The 16,965-nt window shown below is 42.8% G+C and overlaps 1 protein-coding gene across 2 annotated transcripts in view; it reads left to right on the top strand.

Annotated features, from left to right (window-relative positions):
* Scaf8 (SR-related CTD associated factor 8) overlaps window positions 1–16,965 on the top strand; it is a 143,968-nt gene that overhangs the window by 108,199 nt on the left and 18,804 nt on the right. The window contains exon 21 of one of the 2 annotated variants that reach the window (XM_029532814.1): window positions 9,432–9,521. The exons of the other annotated variant lie outside the window; for it this stretch is intronic. The gene's annotated coding sequence lies outside the window, so the exon portion shown is untranslated. Of the gene's footprint in view, window positions 1–9,431; window positions 9,522–16,965 lie in introns of those variants that run through there. 2 annotated transcript variants of the gene reach the window in all.

The following is a 16,965-nucleotide window of genomic DNA, read 5'->3' on the forward strand; positions in this document are numbered from 1 at the left end:
CTACCTCCCAGCCCCAGCAGGAATGTTTGGCCTCTCTCACTCACCTGTGACTCCAGCTCCAGGGCATCTGGTGCCCTCTGGTGGCCGGTATAGGTTAGTGCATGTTTTATGGTACAGGAAGCAATGTTCACTATCATTTGGAGCATACTATAATTTTATTGTCTTTCTGTTATGCTTTTTGAGAGTTTTGCTATGAGCTTCTCTGGAGCTCCCTTTCTGTCTGCCTGCCTCTCTGAGAGCTGGGATTATTCCTGGCTGGGTAATTTTTACAGGTTTTTACTGTTTCCTACCCCCACCTGTTGTCCAGTGTATCCCTGCATACCTGGACAGAAGCCTCAGCCTCCTGAGCAGGTGGGACTCGTGGAACTGCCCCCACACCTGGCCGACTTTAACGGACTTAGCCCACAGTGTTTCCATCCCTCCTCCTTTGCCGTCTCTAGCAGCTTTGCCACCAGCTCACTTGTGCAAGGTTTTGCTTCTGGTCTGTGCTCATGGGGCGCAAACACTCTATGATCATACTATTAGCTCCTTCAGAAGATGAGAAGTCAAGAGTTTTAACCCTTACCCAAATGAGCAGTCTTTAAGTGGGCAGGAGACTCGACCTGGGGATAATTACAGCCACAAACCTTTCGAAGTATAAAATTGTTCTTGGTGTTAAAAGTGGACTATTGAAGTCACTAGGTACTCCGTGTAAGACGAGCTGCCTTTGTTAAATGTGAAGGTTTCTCCACTCCTGCCCCACTCTTCTTTCTTTGAAAAGGCATATCGGTCCAGGTGCCTCTCTCTTCCCTACTGTTTTCTATTGGGTTCCAAATTAGTCCAACCCTGGTACTGTTTGGGTAGAATGTAAAAGCTACACATGTCTGTAAATTACTCCTGGCCTGTACAGCTGTTTCCTGCCCACTCTTGTAAACCCTGCTGCTTCCCAACACTAGAGTGCAATTTTGATGTCCTAGAAGGGAAATGACAGTTTACAACTGCGGCCCTATTTATTACACAGTTTGTCCTGCGCATCTTCGCTGTGCTGAGTTACTGTGTTGCGGGACAGTGCTCCTTGTTGCCTTTTCTGGGTGTGTGTAATCTTGGTTTACATTACCTACCTGCTATTGCTTTTCACTTTCCCTTTTCTACTAAGGAGGCTTTTTTTTTTTTTTTAAAGGAAAAACGGAACATTAAGATTAAATGTCTAAAATTTTACTACTTATAACACTACTTGCCACAAAATATATCAAGTCAGTCAGTACTGTATTTTAAAAATCCCTCGAGTGAGGTATGGTGGCACACATCTTTACTCCCAGGCAGAGGCAGATGGATGGCTGTCAGTTCGAGTTCAGCCTGCTCTCCATAGTGAGTTTCAGGACAGCCAGGGCTACACAGGGAGACCCTGTCTCAAAAATCAAAAAATCAAAAAATTAATTAACTTAAAAATAAATAAAAAATCCCTTGAAAATATTAGGGTTTATGTTGCTGGTATAGTCTGAAGCTTACCTCTGAAAATGTTGAGCTTTTTCAAGACTGAACAGACTCTATTATATTAGCTCATGAGATGTCTGTTGCATATTACTTTGAATACAAATATCTTACCTATCAAAAATGAATCTCATGTTAAAATGAGTTTGGAAGTACTATATCCCTACTTTCTACTTCTGCACTTAACATAGCTTAATGTGCCCTGCTTTATTCTGTTATATCTGCCTGCTAAAATAAGAATTGAACAGAAGCTAATATCATCTTTAATATTAGGAAATAAGTGGATTAAGACATTATAGAATTAAATAATTTTCAAATGTTAAATAGTTGTATTGACTGATAAATTTGTAGCCTTTGAAAAGTGAGAAAAATTGTGAACAGGACAGATGAAGNATAAATTTAAAACTACGTGGTTAATTTTGCTCTGAAATCTTGAAGGTGGTTTTCACCTGTTATACTAAATCATACACTATAATTTGTTTAGTTAGAAATAGTAAACTGTTTGCAAGTCACTAGTAATTCTCAAAAAAAAATATTGTTGGCCATAGTGAATAATTTTCAAATTAGAACTAAGTGTGTACCTATTTTTGGCACTTATTTTTCAGATAATTAAACTCAATCAAGTCTATTTTAAGGACCTATAAAAGTNACAGGAAAGGATTTCAACACCTGCATCCTCAGTGCTTGGGGTAACCGCACCCGTCCGCAGAGCCACAGGGAATGGAGTGTCTGAGGCTATTGATAAGTAGACACGCTTGGAATGGCTGGGTTAGAATCTGGCTGGCAGAATCTTTGGGAAAGTTTTATATACAGATATTTGTATTATTAAATTTGGAGCCATAGTCAGAAGACTCAGATCATAATTGGCTTATTTTTCTATTTCCTTAACTATTGTAATTTCTACTTTTATAATAATTTTGATTTGAAAAATAAATTTATTTATTTTTTTAACAGTCAAAATCTTTGCTGTTGTAGTCTGCAGCCTTTAATGATTGTGTTGCTTTTATGATTGAAAGAAGCACTCCACAGATTGAAGAGAGAGCAAGGTGTAAGTTGTGGCTAGAGACGTGCAGGCTCCTGTGCTCATCGCTCTCTCTGCGAGGCATCTGGCTGCATCCATAAGGACATTCTTTCCAAATGAAAATTTGCTTCTCTGGCAGTTTTCATAATGTTAAAAAAAAAAAAAAATTCTCCTTTGTCTGAGTGTAGAAGTTTTAGGATGTATCATGGGTATTGGTGCTTGTATAACACACAATAAATTGTAACTAGCATGTTCTTAAGAAAACACATTGTTAGGTTTTTAATCTTAAATGTTTCTTTTCTATTTATAATTTCAAACTTTTATAAAGTATACTAAGAATTTCATAAATTTCTTTTCAGTGAACTGAACTCTTTTTTTTTTGCAATGATAGGCCATTAAATATAGCATTCACACAAAATGGACTTTTTTTTTTTTTTTTGGTTTTTTGGTTTTTCGAGATAGGGTTTCTTTGTATAGCCCTGGCTGTCCTGGAACTCACTTTGTAGACCAGGCTGGCCTCGAACTCAGAAATCCGCCTGAAAATAGACATTTTTAATCACCTAGAATATTGAAAATATTTTAATTTGCAGTGTCTTTTTTTGTGACTGGATATATTAATGTTCCTCTGAGTGGTATTGATAATTTGGTTCAGAAGAGAAACTCAAATGAAATAAAAATAGTATTTATTCATGGTGAAAAAAAAAGTTACACATGTCCTCTCTCATCTCTTTTCCAGTTCTCTGTCTATCTTTGTCTCTCGTTTGCTCCCTCTCCCTTCCTACCTCCCTCCATTAATCTTCCCCCCCTCTCTCTTACACACACACACACACACACACACACACACACACACACACACATATCTTGACATAGCAAAGCACGCAGCACTTCATTGCACAAGCACAGAGTAAGTGGGCTGAGCAGGCACAAGATAGAGCACTCAGGTCTTTCGGTACATCTTCACCACTCCTAAACGCCACTAAGGGCCCTGGCTCCCTCACTCTTTCTTGGTTACTCCTGAGAACGTCTTCAGAAAAGCTGTTCCACAACAATACGAACTAATCAGTACCCCCAGAGCTTGAGTCTCTAGCTGCATATATAGCAGAAGATGGCCTAGTCAGCCATCATTGGGAAGAGAGGCCCCTTGGTCTTAGAAACTTTATATGCCCCATACAGGGGAATCCCAGGGCCAAGAAGTGTGAGTGGGTAGGCAGGGGAGCAGGGTGGGGGGGGGTATAGGGGACATTCGGGATAGTATTTGAAATGTAAATGAAGAAAATATCTAATAAAATAATTTTTAAAAAAGAAAGAAAAACTATTCCAAGGAAAATCTATTCCATTTTTAAATTGTAGTATAAGCCGTTTATAGTGACAAGTTTCACAAAGACATTTTTATTTGTGTCACTTCCCATCAATCTCTCTTGTCTCCATGCCTGATCCTCATTTTCCTTCCCCACATAGTCGACTTCACTTTCCTATCTGAGAGGTAGGCTGGCAGGTGACTGATAGGTAGGTAGGGAGATGGTGGAATAAATGTATAGATGATAGATCAGTAGATGATAGATATAGATTGATGATAGGTAGTTGATGACTGGGTGGGTAGATGATGGGTGGGTGGGTGGATGGAGGGACTAGATGGATGATGGATGGATGGATACATGCATGCATGAATGGGTGGGTGGGTGTGTGGATAAATGATGATGGATGCATTGATGGGTGGATGGATGGATGAATGGATGGATCGATGGATGGGTAGGTAGGTGGATGAATAAATGGGTAGATGGATAGTTAAATGGATGGACAGGTTGGTGGATGGATGGATGGATGGATGGATGGATGGATAAACGGATGGATGGATGGGTTGATGGGTGGGTGGGTGGATGGATGGATGGATAGATAAGTGGATGGATGGATGCAGAGTGGGTGGGTGCATGCATGGATAAGTGGATACATGGATATAGATGATATATGATACTTATTTCATGGCTTATTCACTAAGCTTGATGAACATTGTTCCCTCCTCAGCCCCTCTGGGGGTCCTTGGCTCCATTCTACTCTGGTCTCTGTTTCTTGCTCCAACTCCGTTCAGCTCCAGTGGAGCTTCATCCTGGACAGCAGAGCTTCTGTCTGAGCACTTTTCAAAGGAAGAAGAAAAAAGTATTGTTTGAATCCTTATCATGGTTCAAATAGATATTATGTACAGTTCTCAACCGTAATGGTCTTGATTTCCTTCCTTTCTTTTTGCTCTGTCTTCTTCCACCTCGTGAGGAATTCTGTCCTAAGCACAGAATTTGCTGCTTCTATAGCTGGGGGACCGGCACCAAATTGGTTCTTGTAGTATCACGTGCCAAGTAGTGTCTGTCACAGACAGGCTTTTCAATGTCTGCAACAGAGATTACCACAGATTAAAAAAAAAAGTGGTGGCCGGGCATGGTGGCGCACACCTTTAATCCCAGCACTTGGGAGGCAGAGGCAGGCGGATTTCTGAGTTTGAGGCCAGCCTGGTCTACAGAGTGAGTTCTAGGACAGCCAGGGCTACACAGAGAAACCCTGTCTTGAAAGACCAAAGGGAAAAAGAAAAGGACTCATTTTTCCCAGCGTGTGAGCATTTGGGATGATGCTTTGAAGCATAAGAAAATCTTTGAGAATTGTGAAAATCTCGAAAATCTTTTATGAAATTCTCCCCGCCCCTTTGCCGTGGGCCTTCATGAAAGGTTTATTTTCTCTTAGGAACACTGGCATTTTAACGTGTCAGTCTTTCAGCTCTTCTTCCAAATCAGTCCTTATTTTGACAAACATTTGTTTGTATTAGATTAATTTATTAGGCCAGAAAACACTCAAGATTAGACACCTAGCCTGAAGATCTTGTAATGCCTTTCTTTCCCTTCGGTCATTCAGAAAGAGGCGCCCCACCGCACGCTCCGATGGTACTTGGTATAGTGCATGCCCGCCTGGTGCACTTGCCATGAACACACATCTGGAGCCCACAGTAGAGCATCAGGTGCCTTCCTCAGAGGCTGTCTACCTTTTTCCTTTGAGACAGGCAGTTTTACCTTTTCAGCTACAGTGTCTAGCCAGCAAGTTCTCTAGACCCCCCTGTCTCCCTGTACTCTGGAGTCACAGGCAAGTATAGCCCAGGATGTTTTTTGTTTTTTTGGGGGGGGTTGTTTGTTTGTTTGTTTGTTTTTATGTAGTTGCTTAGGATTTGAACTCCCACCGTTATCCTTGCAGAGCAAGCTGTCTTGTCCACTGAGCTACCCCCATAGCTCTCAGAATGCCTCATGCCATTTGTCTCACTAGATGCTCATTGTATACAATGCAAGCAGTACCATAAGCTGTGAGTTAGTAAGCAACTGGCCAGCCTCATGCTAGTTGCAGGAACTGCACACATTTCTCTGGATGTTCCCACCACACGCCAAGGATGCAGTCGCTTTGTGAAGCTGCCTGGAAATCTCACTCCCTGGTTAACCAAAATCCCACTGACCAAATGTCCTGGGGATTGTTTTAGTCGCTGCCTGGTTTTCTCTTGGGGTTTAGGCCGAGCTTTGAACAATGTTACCGTATCCCTGGATGTCGTCTGTGGTGTGGCAAAGGCATCAGAATTCATGTGGGAGTTTTTCACTCAAAGCCCAGAACTCCTTCCAAAGGTTGGAGTTGACTTTGTAGAAAGTTGCCCTGCCGGTGTTGGATGTTGGCTTGAGTTGACTATGTGGAAAGTCACTGTGTGTATGGAGGGCACAGACCTGTGAGCTCAGAGTAGGGTCAGAGGCTAGGAGGCAGAGCAGCCTCCTCACTTTCCCCTGCAGCAACCCTTCACCTCCCCAGAGCTGGGATTACTGAGGTGAAGCCCTCTGGTTTTACATGATTCTGGGACTCACCCCCAGGGTATCATGCATGTTGAACCTGCCATGTCCCTGTACTGGCTAGTTTTGTGTCAACTTGACACAATTGGAGTTATCACAGAGAAAGGAGCTTCAGTTGGGGAAGTGCCTCCATGAGATCCAGCTGTAAGGCATTTTCTCAATTAGTGATCAAGGGGGGGGGGGGCCTTGTGGGTGGAGCCATCCCTGGACTGGTAGTCTTGGTTCTATAAGAGAGCAGGCTGAGCAAGCCAGAGGAAGCAAGCCAGTAAGGAACATCCCTCCATGGCCTCTGCATCAGCTCCTGCTCCCTGACCTGCTTGAGTTCCAGTCCTGACTTCCTTGGTGATGAACAGCAATGTGGAAATGTAAGCTGAATAAACCCTTTCCTCCCCAACTGCTTCTTGGTCATGATGTTTGTGCAGGAATAGAAACCCTGACTAAGACAGTCCCCATTCCCCCATTAACTGCTTTAGTTGTTAAGACATTTCCCCCGCAAATGGAGCATCGTCTTCATACCGTTAATCTGTGCAGCGGTGTCTTCAGCTGTGTTGACATACTGGACTCCCAGCCATCCAGTGCTTTAACCCCGATCCACTGGCATGATGGGCTCTTTCTGTTCCTGACGTCTTATTAATTTCCCCTGCCATTCGTTCTGTCCTGACTCAATCCTAGATGTGTCCTGAAGGCACTGGTTAGCTAATTGGTATTGTTTGTATTCCTGATAATGGCAGTTTTTATCCTGATATGACCCAGAAGCATAATTTCCTGTCTTGTCCCATTGTCTAGCCCAGTGGTTCTCAATCTTCCTAACTCTGTGACCCTTTACTGCAGTCCCTCATGCTGCAGTGACCATCAGCCATAAAATCATTCCATTGCTGTTTCATAACTGTAATTTTGCTACTGTTATGAGTCACTGTGTTTTCCAATGATCTTAGGTGACCCCTGGGCAAGTGTCTTGGGTTCTGTAAAGGGCTGGAGGCTCACGGGTTGAGAACCGCTGGTCTAAGAGGAGAAGAGAGGTGCTTCAGATGCAGAGAGAAGTAGAACACTGATAAACCTTACATTATTGATGAAAAATTTGTCTTTTAAGGAAGAGTTGTTTAAAATGTTCTGCTGCCGGTTCCTTGGATCAAGGATGGTGTTTGATTTGCCTTTGGTTCTCTGGTCCTATCTTGTAAATACAGCAGCAAATACGAGCATAGTAGCAAATAGGAATAACAAAAAGCTGATGTATTTACCAAGTTAGGTAAGGATGCCTTCATTTCCCTATTCCTCTCCGTAAGCTCTGTCCCGAGTCTGTGTGTCTTTTCTGATACTTTTGGAAGTGAGTCTAGTCTCTAGTGGTTGAGCCTTCTCTCCAGCCCAAGCTGTGTTTTCTGTGGAGAGGCAGACTCACCAGCCTGCAGTAATTTTTATCATGTGCGATAAAAAACAAAAACAAAATAAAACAAAACAAAAAGCAGGAAAGATTAAAAGAAGCAGTTATTTCCCTGGTGTCAGGATGGACTTGTAGAATATATCACTGAACGCTGTCATTCTGAATTCTTTACTGCTTCATTCTCTGCAGTAGAAACTTAGAAAAACAAAGTTATTAAGGAAAGTATCTCAGCCTGTGAGATCTAAGAATGCCCTCATCAGTTCTTGTACGCTTGTACACCAGCTCACACACTCAGCTCCTGTCTCTGGTCCACATGCATTCCCATGGTTACATGGTGGAGCTTCAGGGCCCTTGGGGTGAGGTATGTCTTTTGACATTATTTTAATGTCCAGGTTAAATTTAATTATCCCAAGTTACTATATATAAACTTGAAAATGTCTACAGTTTATTTCTGGCAACTGTTAGGCGTTAAAGGGAAAGTCCAAAGCTTTAACCATTAGTTTGAAAACAGGAAAAAAGTGTTCACAAGAAAGTGGGCTACCTAAGACTTGGCCTTGGGGAGTTTAAATACATCTTGATGTACTCTTTCGTTCCATGGTTGGTGCCTATGGAAACCAGTTATGCTGGAGACACCTCAAAAATATTTCTATAGCTGCTTCGATAACTATGGCAGTGTTCTGTATTGCATGCAGGATTAACTTCTAAGCTGAAGTGCTCACTGTATGGTTCTTTCTGTTGTGTGCTAGAATGCGTGTGGCCAACTTGGCACGTTTAGGGGAGAAAAATCACATCAGCGCTCTGTGTCTCTACCAGTAGAGGTCACTGTGCCCCATGGAAGGTGCCTTGGTGCCTTAGAGCCAGTTAGTTATCACTGCTATTTCTGAGTGCTTACCCCTCTCACTCCGCACAATCACCCTTAAATGCAGCCCCTTGCCTGCAGATAAAGCTCTGTGGAATCACTGACATCTTCCCATAAGAGACGTGGGCATGTGTGCTGAGTTGCAAGTGACTGGCTGCCTCCTCGCAGTCACGTGCTTGTTACTCCTGTCCTGTTAGTCTCTGAGGTGTCTGTCTGCTGGGAGAGTCCCTTCCTCTAAGGTTCTCTGCGTTTGCTGGTATGAATTTAAAACAAGTCACAGTTGTGAATAAAACTGAGATGTATCCCTTAGCAGATAGCCACGTTCTGTAAGTCTCGGGCTAGCCTGGTGGTCTTGGCAAAAGGAGCGCAGTGGAAGCCACAAGTCTGGGAGTTAGCAGGTGCTACCGCAGGCAATGGCTCAGACCACACCTGCAGGACACACCGACGCTTTCAGGTCCTCCCGGTGCTACCATCTTTACCTGGTAGAGACCGGCCTGCCCTTCTTGATTCTGGTGCCCTTGTAGTCACCCTCTCGGTGCATCAGTTTGAGAGCACTAGCCACCCGGTGCGGCCACCAAAGTAGCACCCAGAAAGCCTGAAGCCCAGGAATGCCCTGGGATGCAGGGGACACTCGGGCCGCGGGTCCTGTCAGCTTTGTAAGTAAACTCCAAGCAGAGCAGGGCATCGTAATTCCTACCCCCTAGGGGTCAAAAGGGCTTATTATGTGTTCTCTCTAATTAACCCATAGTTTGGTTTTTCTCTTCCTGGTTCCGTGTCAAGGAACAAGACAGGTATATGACCACTAATTACTTAAGTTTTCTTTTTCCTTTTTTTTCTTTGAAGTTGTTCCTGTGCTTATTCAGTGAGCTTCCCTCTGCTGGTCCAATATTCTCTTCTGGAGTAATCACCTGCAGCTACCCTTCTTAGTGAGTTGTGTTGATGCGTTACTATTTATTTATTCTGTATTCAAGGGTGGTGGTTTCAATGGAAGAAACTATATATATATATATATATATATATATATATATATATATATATTTCATGGTAATATTTCAATATGCTGGTGAATTTTTTTCATGTTAGAAATCTGCTTTCTCGATTATAAGGAAATAGTGTTCAACTCAAGAATTCAGAGCAATAATGGTTCCATTTATATAGAACAGAAACCTGGCCACCAAAGTCTCTGTGATTAAAGGTTCCCATATGCCAGTTCTGGGTGAGGGAGCCCAATGTGTGTCACAGGAGCATTTTGAAACTTTTTTTTTTTTTTGAGAATATCTTAATTACATGTATTCATGTGAGGGCTCACACATACCAGGACATGCATCTGTGGAGTTTGAAGACAGCCTGGAGGAGTCAGGTTCTTTGTGTTCGGTGGATCCCAAAGATGACTCGTGCTGCCGGGCTTGGTAAAAGTTCTCTTACCTGCTAAGCCATCTTTTGTAGTCTGCATTTGGTCTTGAGGAGTGGGACTTGGTTGTAAATTTTTAAAATGTATTTTTAAAGCCCACTCTCTGATTTGTTTGTAGGCGTGGCCTTTAGGTAGGTGAGGTAAACCAGTTGTCCCGAGGCGTGTCATACCCAACTCACTACAGCCTGTTGCTGGATGCCTGAGCTGGGAGGGCTTCTTTAGGGATGGGACAGATCCCTCAGAGGAGACAGAAGTGCACAAACTGCAGTACCTCCTCCATTAACTAAAGAGCCCGATATTTCGAAGACAAGGCCTTAAAATGTGTGTCCATGAGCTATTTCCTGAGAGACCGTACTGTACTAACAGTTGAGATTCAGAAAGCCAGGCTGAGTCCATTGACTCTGATGGTCCAGGGGTTGGGGGACAGCAAGGACTTTACTGGAATATGTTATTATCTCAGAAGTTACATGACAAGGGGTGGGGGGGATGTAAGAGGGGCAAAACGAATAATTGACTCGTATTCTTTGCATTTTATAAGTCGAGTACGTAAGACTATTGTAGATGAAATACTAGTTTCCCTGCTTATTATTTTAATTTTTCTGCTTGATGTTGTATTGAGGTTTTGGGTTTTTTGGTTTGTTTTTCTTTTTTTGTTTTTTTGTTTTTTATCAATATGTCTATTACAGAAGCTCAGGGAGTTGCCTTGAGTAATATTTAGATACATTTCAGTAATTCTGACGTTGGTATTTGTGATTTTTTTAATATTGAGATTTATTGAAATTTTATTTCTAAAACTTCAATCTCACAGTGCTTTTTATTAGATATTAATGGAAGTATTTGAAGGAAGAAGTTATTTCTTAAATTTAATGCCATCATTTTTCCCCTGGTATATGGAAGCTCTAGCTTAAAATGTATCTATTAATTTACTAAACTTTCAATTTGATTATAGCTTGAGATTATTTTCCCAACAGTTAGTTCATTCATCTAGGCATTCATTTCAACAGCTACCTGAGGACCAGGTACATGTGGAAATAAAACAGATCTTTGCTCTTGAGTAGTTTCTGGGGCAGTTACAAAACAATCCTGTAGCCAGACAACTGACGGGATTCACCTGTCTATTCTGGGATGAAGCAGTGTGCTTCGGGGACACCCAGGACTAACCAGCCATGGCAAAGGCTGACTTGGGAAAAGGAGAGGATGCAGAGGGTCTTGTGGCTTGCCAGAGGTCAGGAGTGTCTGCAGCGTCTCGGGAAGGACTCATGGTTAAGCAGGTGAAACCCAGGGTACAGGCATCCTCACTTCCTTACCGGTACAAGTAATGCGACACAGGAGTCATAAACGAGGTGGCATCTGCAGCGGGTCCCAGGCCCCCCTCTCCTCCCTCAGGCTTGATGAGAAGGGCCATGTGAAGAAGGAAGCATTATTATTCCACCTTACCTTTCTGTGCTTCATGTTCAGACATCACACCTGCACACATCTGTTCTGCATATAAAATTCTGACTACAATATTTCTCAAACTTTGGTCATTTTAAATATTTGTTAGATATTAACTAGACACAACAATGGGTTTTTCCATGATGTTTTTGTACATTTACATCAAATTCACCTGTTACCCACTTTTGTCCCCATCGCCCCTCCTCTGGCTAACGTCTTTCCTGTTCCCAGCTAACCTTCCAACTGCTTTCATGTCTTCTGACCCCCATGCCCTGTTGCCTTTGTGACTCAGTGAGTTCTGTTAGGGTTGTTTACAAGACCTAGGTGAGGGGAAGGCAGCCACCTTTGGAGCACAGCTCGCTGCCCCTGGTCATCGCACAGCAGCCGTGTACAGCTGGCTCTCCAGAATGAGAGAGAGCGCCTGGAATACGGACATGGGACACTCTGGATCTGCCGTTTGCATTACTAGATTTTGGAAAGAAGGAGGATTAAAGGTCATAGATTCCAGGAGAATCAGCCCACAGTCGCAGTGGGCGTTCATTTTCAAGCGTCTTACAAAGCAGAGGGGAGCAGGATTGAATGGGATTGAATTGAAAGATCCCCAGTAAAAGCCATCCTCTTTTTTAAAAACCCTTACCAGTCCTTCAAGAAAGCACACGTTACCAAATATTTGTTCAGCATCTGTGTCAGATGTGGGTAGGATGCGTGCCACAGAAGACCAGGTCTCTGCCATCTTGTATTCATTGTTGAAAACCGGGAACGTGGCAACACAAAGCCATCCATGCAGCAACCCAGCCACAAGAGCAAGGTGCCTACTTGGAAGTTTATTTGAGAGGTGGAAGCCATAGAGCAGAACAAGGAGGCAGCTTTGTGCAGAGAAAAGCCAGCACTGTCCTCAAAGGCACTAGTGAGCGAGTTACCAGGAGGTGGGTGAGCCTAAATGGCTCTTCCTGCCAGGGTAGCCTTGATGTGATTGATGCCTGATGCGTATACCCTTGCCTAGGAGGCAGGTTTCAGCCACAGGCACTCACAGTCTCCATGGGGCCCTAACTGTCCTTCAGTGCGGCAGAGCTTGTTGAGCTGAGGGCGCCCATCCTGATACCACGCTGTGTTCCTAACATCTGCTCTATGGGATTTGGATCAAAGTGGTTTGCATTTGACACCATGACAGAACTTACTAGACTGTCCCATGTCCTTTAAATCTTTTAAAATTTAAAATTTCATCTTTTAAGGATTTGTTTTACTTGTGTCCATATCTGTACATCAAGTGTGGGCAGTGCCTGCAGAGGCCCAAGGAAGGCATTGGATCCCCGGGAACTGGCTACAGGTAGTCGTGAGCAGCCATGTGACTGCTGGAAATGGAACCCAGTGCCTATGCAAGAGCAATCAGTGCTCTGAACCATGGAGCTGACTCCCCAGGTCTATGAATTATCTCATTCCGCTTCATCATCAGAGATAGGAATTTTTCTTCGTAGTCACTAATTGTAAGTTTATATGCCTGTCAGTCTTATTTCTTGGTCTACAAGTGGGCTTGCTTTGTGTGCAGTTTTGAAAATATCTGTTATTTGTGTGTGTGTGTGTGTGTGTGTGTGTGTGTCTGTGTGTGTGTGTGCACGCACGCGCGTGCCCTTATGTGTAAGTGTGGGTGTAGACACTCCATGAGACATGTGTTGGCCTGGTTCTCTCCTTCATTCTTGTGCAGGGGGGTCTCTCAGTGTTTTTGATGCATTGCACACTCTAGGTGGGCTGGTCAGGAGCCATCCAGCTCCACCTCCCATCCCACTGTGATAGTGCCGGAGTTGCCGGGATTGCAAGTGATCGTACCCTAGTCCCCAGCCTGCAGACAGACACTTTATCTTGCTAATTAAAATATTGTACACTTCAATCCCTTCTGAGACATGTAGATCACTTCCCAACTTTCTTGTATACCTCAGCCTAAGATTCGTGGATTCATGTTAGCAGCTTGAGGTAAGATGCAGAATCCTACCTGTGTCTGGACTCTGTATGTACCTGCTGATCACGTATATATGTAAGAATAGCAGTCCATCACTTCTGGCAGGTTCCTAGTGACAGGGACTTGGGAAAGTGGCAGTGTGATGTTCTCACTCAAGGTCAGTGAAGCCTAACAAACTCGTGGAGTGTGATGTTTCCCCCTTTCTAAGGATGGCCAGTGGGTTCCTTCAGAGGGCATTTTTCAGCTTCCGCGGGGCTGACAGCTAAGGGCTTAGCTTAGTTTAGTTCTATAGATTTTATCGAGAATGGAAAGCCTCGCCTATACTCAGGCTGGCCTCTGTGTGCAGGCTCACTTCTCTCCGGCTGACATCTCTTAGCCAGCATCCCACCTCCCAAGAGCCCTGTGCCCTCTGCATCTTAAGGAACAAGGCTTTGCCTTTGTCATCCCGCACCTTCCTTTGAGCTGCACTTGACAGCTGTGTGTGACAGTTGGGGCACTGCTTCCAAAATCTGGCATTTGTGATTCAGTAGGTAATTTAAATGTAAAGCACATCTTTAAAAAATTTCAGTGGAAGACATTTATACTCAGCATCTTTTAAATGAGGAATCAGGCAAATGACCGGTGGCAGGGGCCTGTGTTTGCTATAAGTCTTTGGTAACATTTTGATGACCGAGTTTAGGATACAAGAATGTGCTAACACTAGGCCCTGGTATAAGTTAAAAGTATAACCAGAAATAACTATACATGACTGTGTTAGTTAGGACCGTGTCAACTCTTACAAAGGAAAGCATTTAATAGAGTCTGGCTTACAGTTCGGAGGTCAGTCTGGTCTGTCGTCATCATGGCTGGCAGACATGGTGTTGGAGAAGGAGCTAACAGGCATGACACTGAACCTGTCTTGTGCTTCTGAAACCACAAAGCCTCCCCCGACCCCAGGGACACCTTTCTTTTGACTAGGCCATACCTACTTCAGTAAGGCCACATCTCCAATACTGCCGCCATGGGGGCCACTTTCATTCAACCATCACACTCTCAATTACTCAAATTGTGAGAAGTAGTATAAAAAAATTAACTTACACATTTGATCTCATCGTTACAGAAGTCATGTGAGTCCTGGCATGCAGTTATGCCAACAGTAATAGTAGCCTAGAACCAAGATGATGAGGGCATGGCTGAGTGAGCATAGCACTCCACTATACACATATTAAATATTCTTTTAGTCTTTGTGACCGAAACCATTGTTAGAGAAGTGTGGTCTTGATATTCTGCTATCTCATTTCCTTCCACTGATGGTTTTAGATCCCTTATCAGCTGAGGAATTATGTGGTTGATATTTCTCTAGTTTACTTACTGATTTCATCTCCTAATTTCTATTTGTCTATTATCTATCTATCTATCTATCTATCTATCTATCTATCTATCTATCTATCTATCTACCTATCTTCCTACCTACCTACCATCTATCTATCTTATCTTTATATCTTATTTACCATCTATCTATCTATCCATCTATCTTATCTATCATCTATCTGTCTATCTTATCTATTATCTATCTATCTATCTATCTATCTATCTATCTATCCATTTCATGTATATGAGTGTTCTGCCTGCGTGTATGCCGTATACCACACGTATGCCTGGTGCCCATGGAGACCAGAAGAGAGCACCAAATCTGGAAGAACAGCCACTGCTCTTCACTACTGAGCCAACTGCCCAGTGCCCAGAATGCCGGGCCAGGACGGTATCTCTGAGAATTTGCTGAATTGAAATCAAGGGGTTAAGCTACTCATGTCCCTTAACATTTCCACAGAGATGGAAGATCCCCCTCCCCAACTTATCCTATTGGTAATGGCCCTGGAACAGAAAAATTTAAATTCTAAAATATGTCTGGCAACTAAGATAGGCAACGCATAGAAAAAATTAGCAAAATCTGTTGTAAAATATATATTGAAAAAATGCGTATGCTGTCTGGCCTGTTGCTGTAGGTCTGTGACACAGCCCTTTGGAGGTGGCTGATATGCTCATGTGAAGGTACCGCAGGCTCACTTCCTGTTCGTTGTACCTGCATGTATCAGTATCAGTTATATAGCCTTTCCCATTCTGCTTTTTTTTTTTCCCCAAACAAATGCACGATAGCACTCATGAGGCAGTTTTACACAGGCTAATAAGGACTAATTCCTCTAAACACAGGGCTTCCTATTAATAAACATATTGTCTTAGTTGCACTGAGACTTACTTCTGGGCACTCCTGTCACCTGCCCCATCAGCTAGCTAACTGTCCTGTAGGTTTTCACCTTCTGTCCAACAGTGCAAGAACAGAGCTAACTCTATCCTGGTAAAATCCTTTCTTTCCAGGATGATATTGCTTCCAATGAGGAAGAAAACACATCTTTTATCATTGAAATGGGTATGGAAAAACAGTAAGAATTCTGAAATGTAATGGGTTTCCTAGAATTCTCCTGAGGTAAGAGTTACACCTATAGGGAAGAGAAGTGGTTAAAGACTAGGCTATAGGGGGAGCAGGTAGGAAGAGTATGTCCCTACTCAGCTTTGTGTTTTGTTGAGACAGGATCACGTAGCCCAGGCTGTCTCTAAACTTGCAGTATAGGTTAGGGTGCCTTTGAGTTTCTGATCCTTCTGCCTCTGCCTTCCAAATGCTGGAATCGCAGGTATCGGCTACCATGCCTGGCCTGACCTGGTTTGTGTGGTGTTGGGGATTGAAACCCAGGCTTCATGCATTCTAAGCAAACACTCTACAGAGTGAGCCAGAGCCCCAGCCCCTGCCCAATGCTTTCATCTTAGGTTTTTTTTTTAATAGAAGATAAAAAGTGTTTTGCTTTCCATTTTTGCCTCTATTTTAAAAATAGTAATTAACCAGCAAACAGAATAGTAAATTCCATTATAACATTTTCATTCATATATATTATAGGGTTTTTGTTTTGTTTTTAATTTTGAGGATTCTAACTCAGGAGATTTACATTCATATATGTTATAGGGTTTGGGGGGGTTGTTTATTTTGTTTTTAATCTTGTGGATTCTAACTTAGGACACTTGCCCAGTATATGAGAGAGGGTAATTGTATGGGGAAAATACTCTTGAAGTTGTAATCCATAACGATCTTCTTCCCATCAACATTTTGTCTGTAAGCGCCCCTGTGGAGGGGCCCTTAGCATTTGATGCTCTTCTGTATTTAGCATCTGCACAAGACGTGAAATCAAACAGGGCCACCACCACCATATCAGTATGTATGTATGTATCTATGTATGTATCTATGTATCTATGTGTGTGTATATATATATATATATATATATATATATATATATATATGATATATGTGTGTGTGCATGTTTATATATACACCTATATACATATGTGGATTATTTATTTTTATTTTTTTGAAAAAATAAAATTATTTTATTTAGTTTGTGTTCTAGAACACACCAAATAGCCTAGGCTGGTTTCAAACTCAGAGATCCACCAGCCTCTGCCTTCTGAGTGCTGGGATTAAAGAGGTGCACCACCACGCCCAGCTCAGATTTGTATTTCAAGGGCAGTTGTGGTTCTGAAAATTTGTGTTG

The sequence above is a fragment of the Mus pahari genome, chromosome 21, assembly GCF_900095145.1.
Source record: "Mus pahari chromosome 21, PAHARI_EIJ_v1.1, whole genome shotgun sequence".
Taxonomy (NCBI): Eukaryota; Metazoa; Chordata; class Mammalia; order Rodentia; family Muridae; genus Mus; species Mus pahari.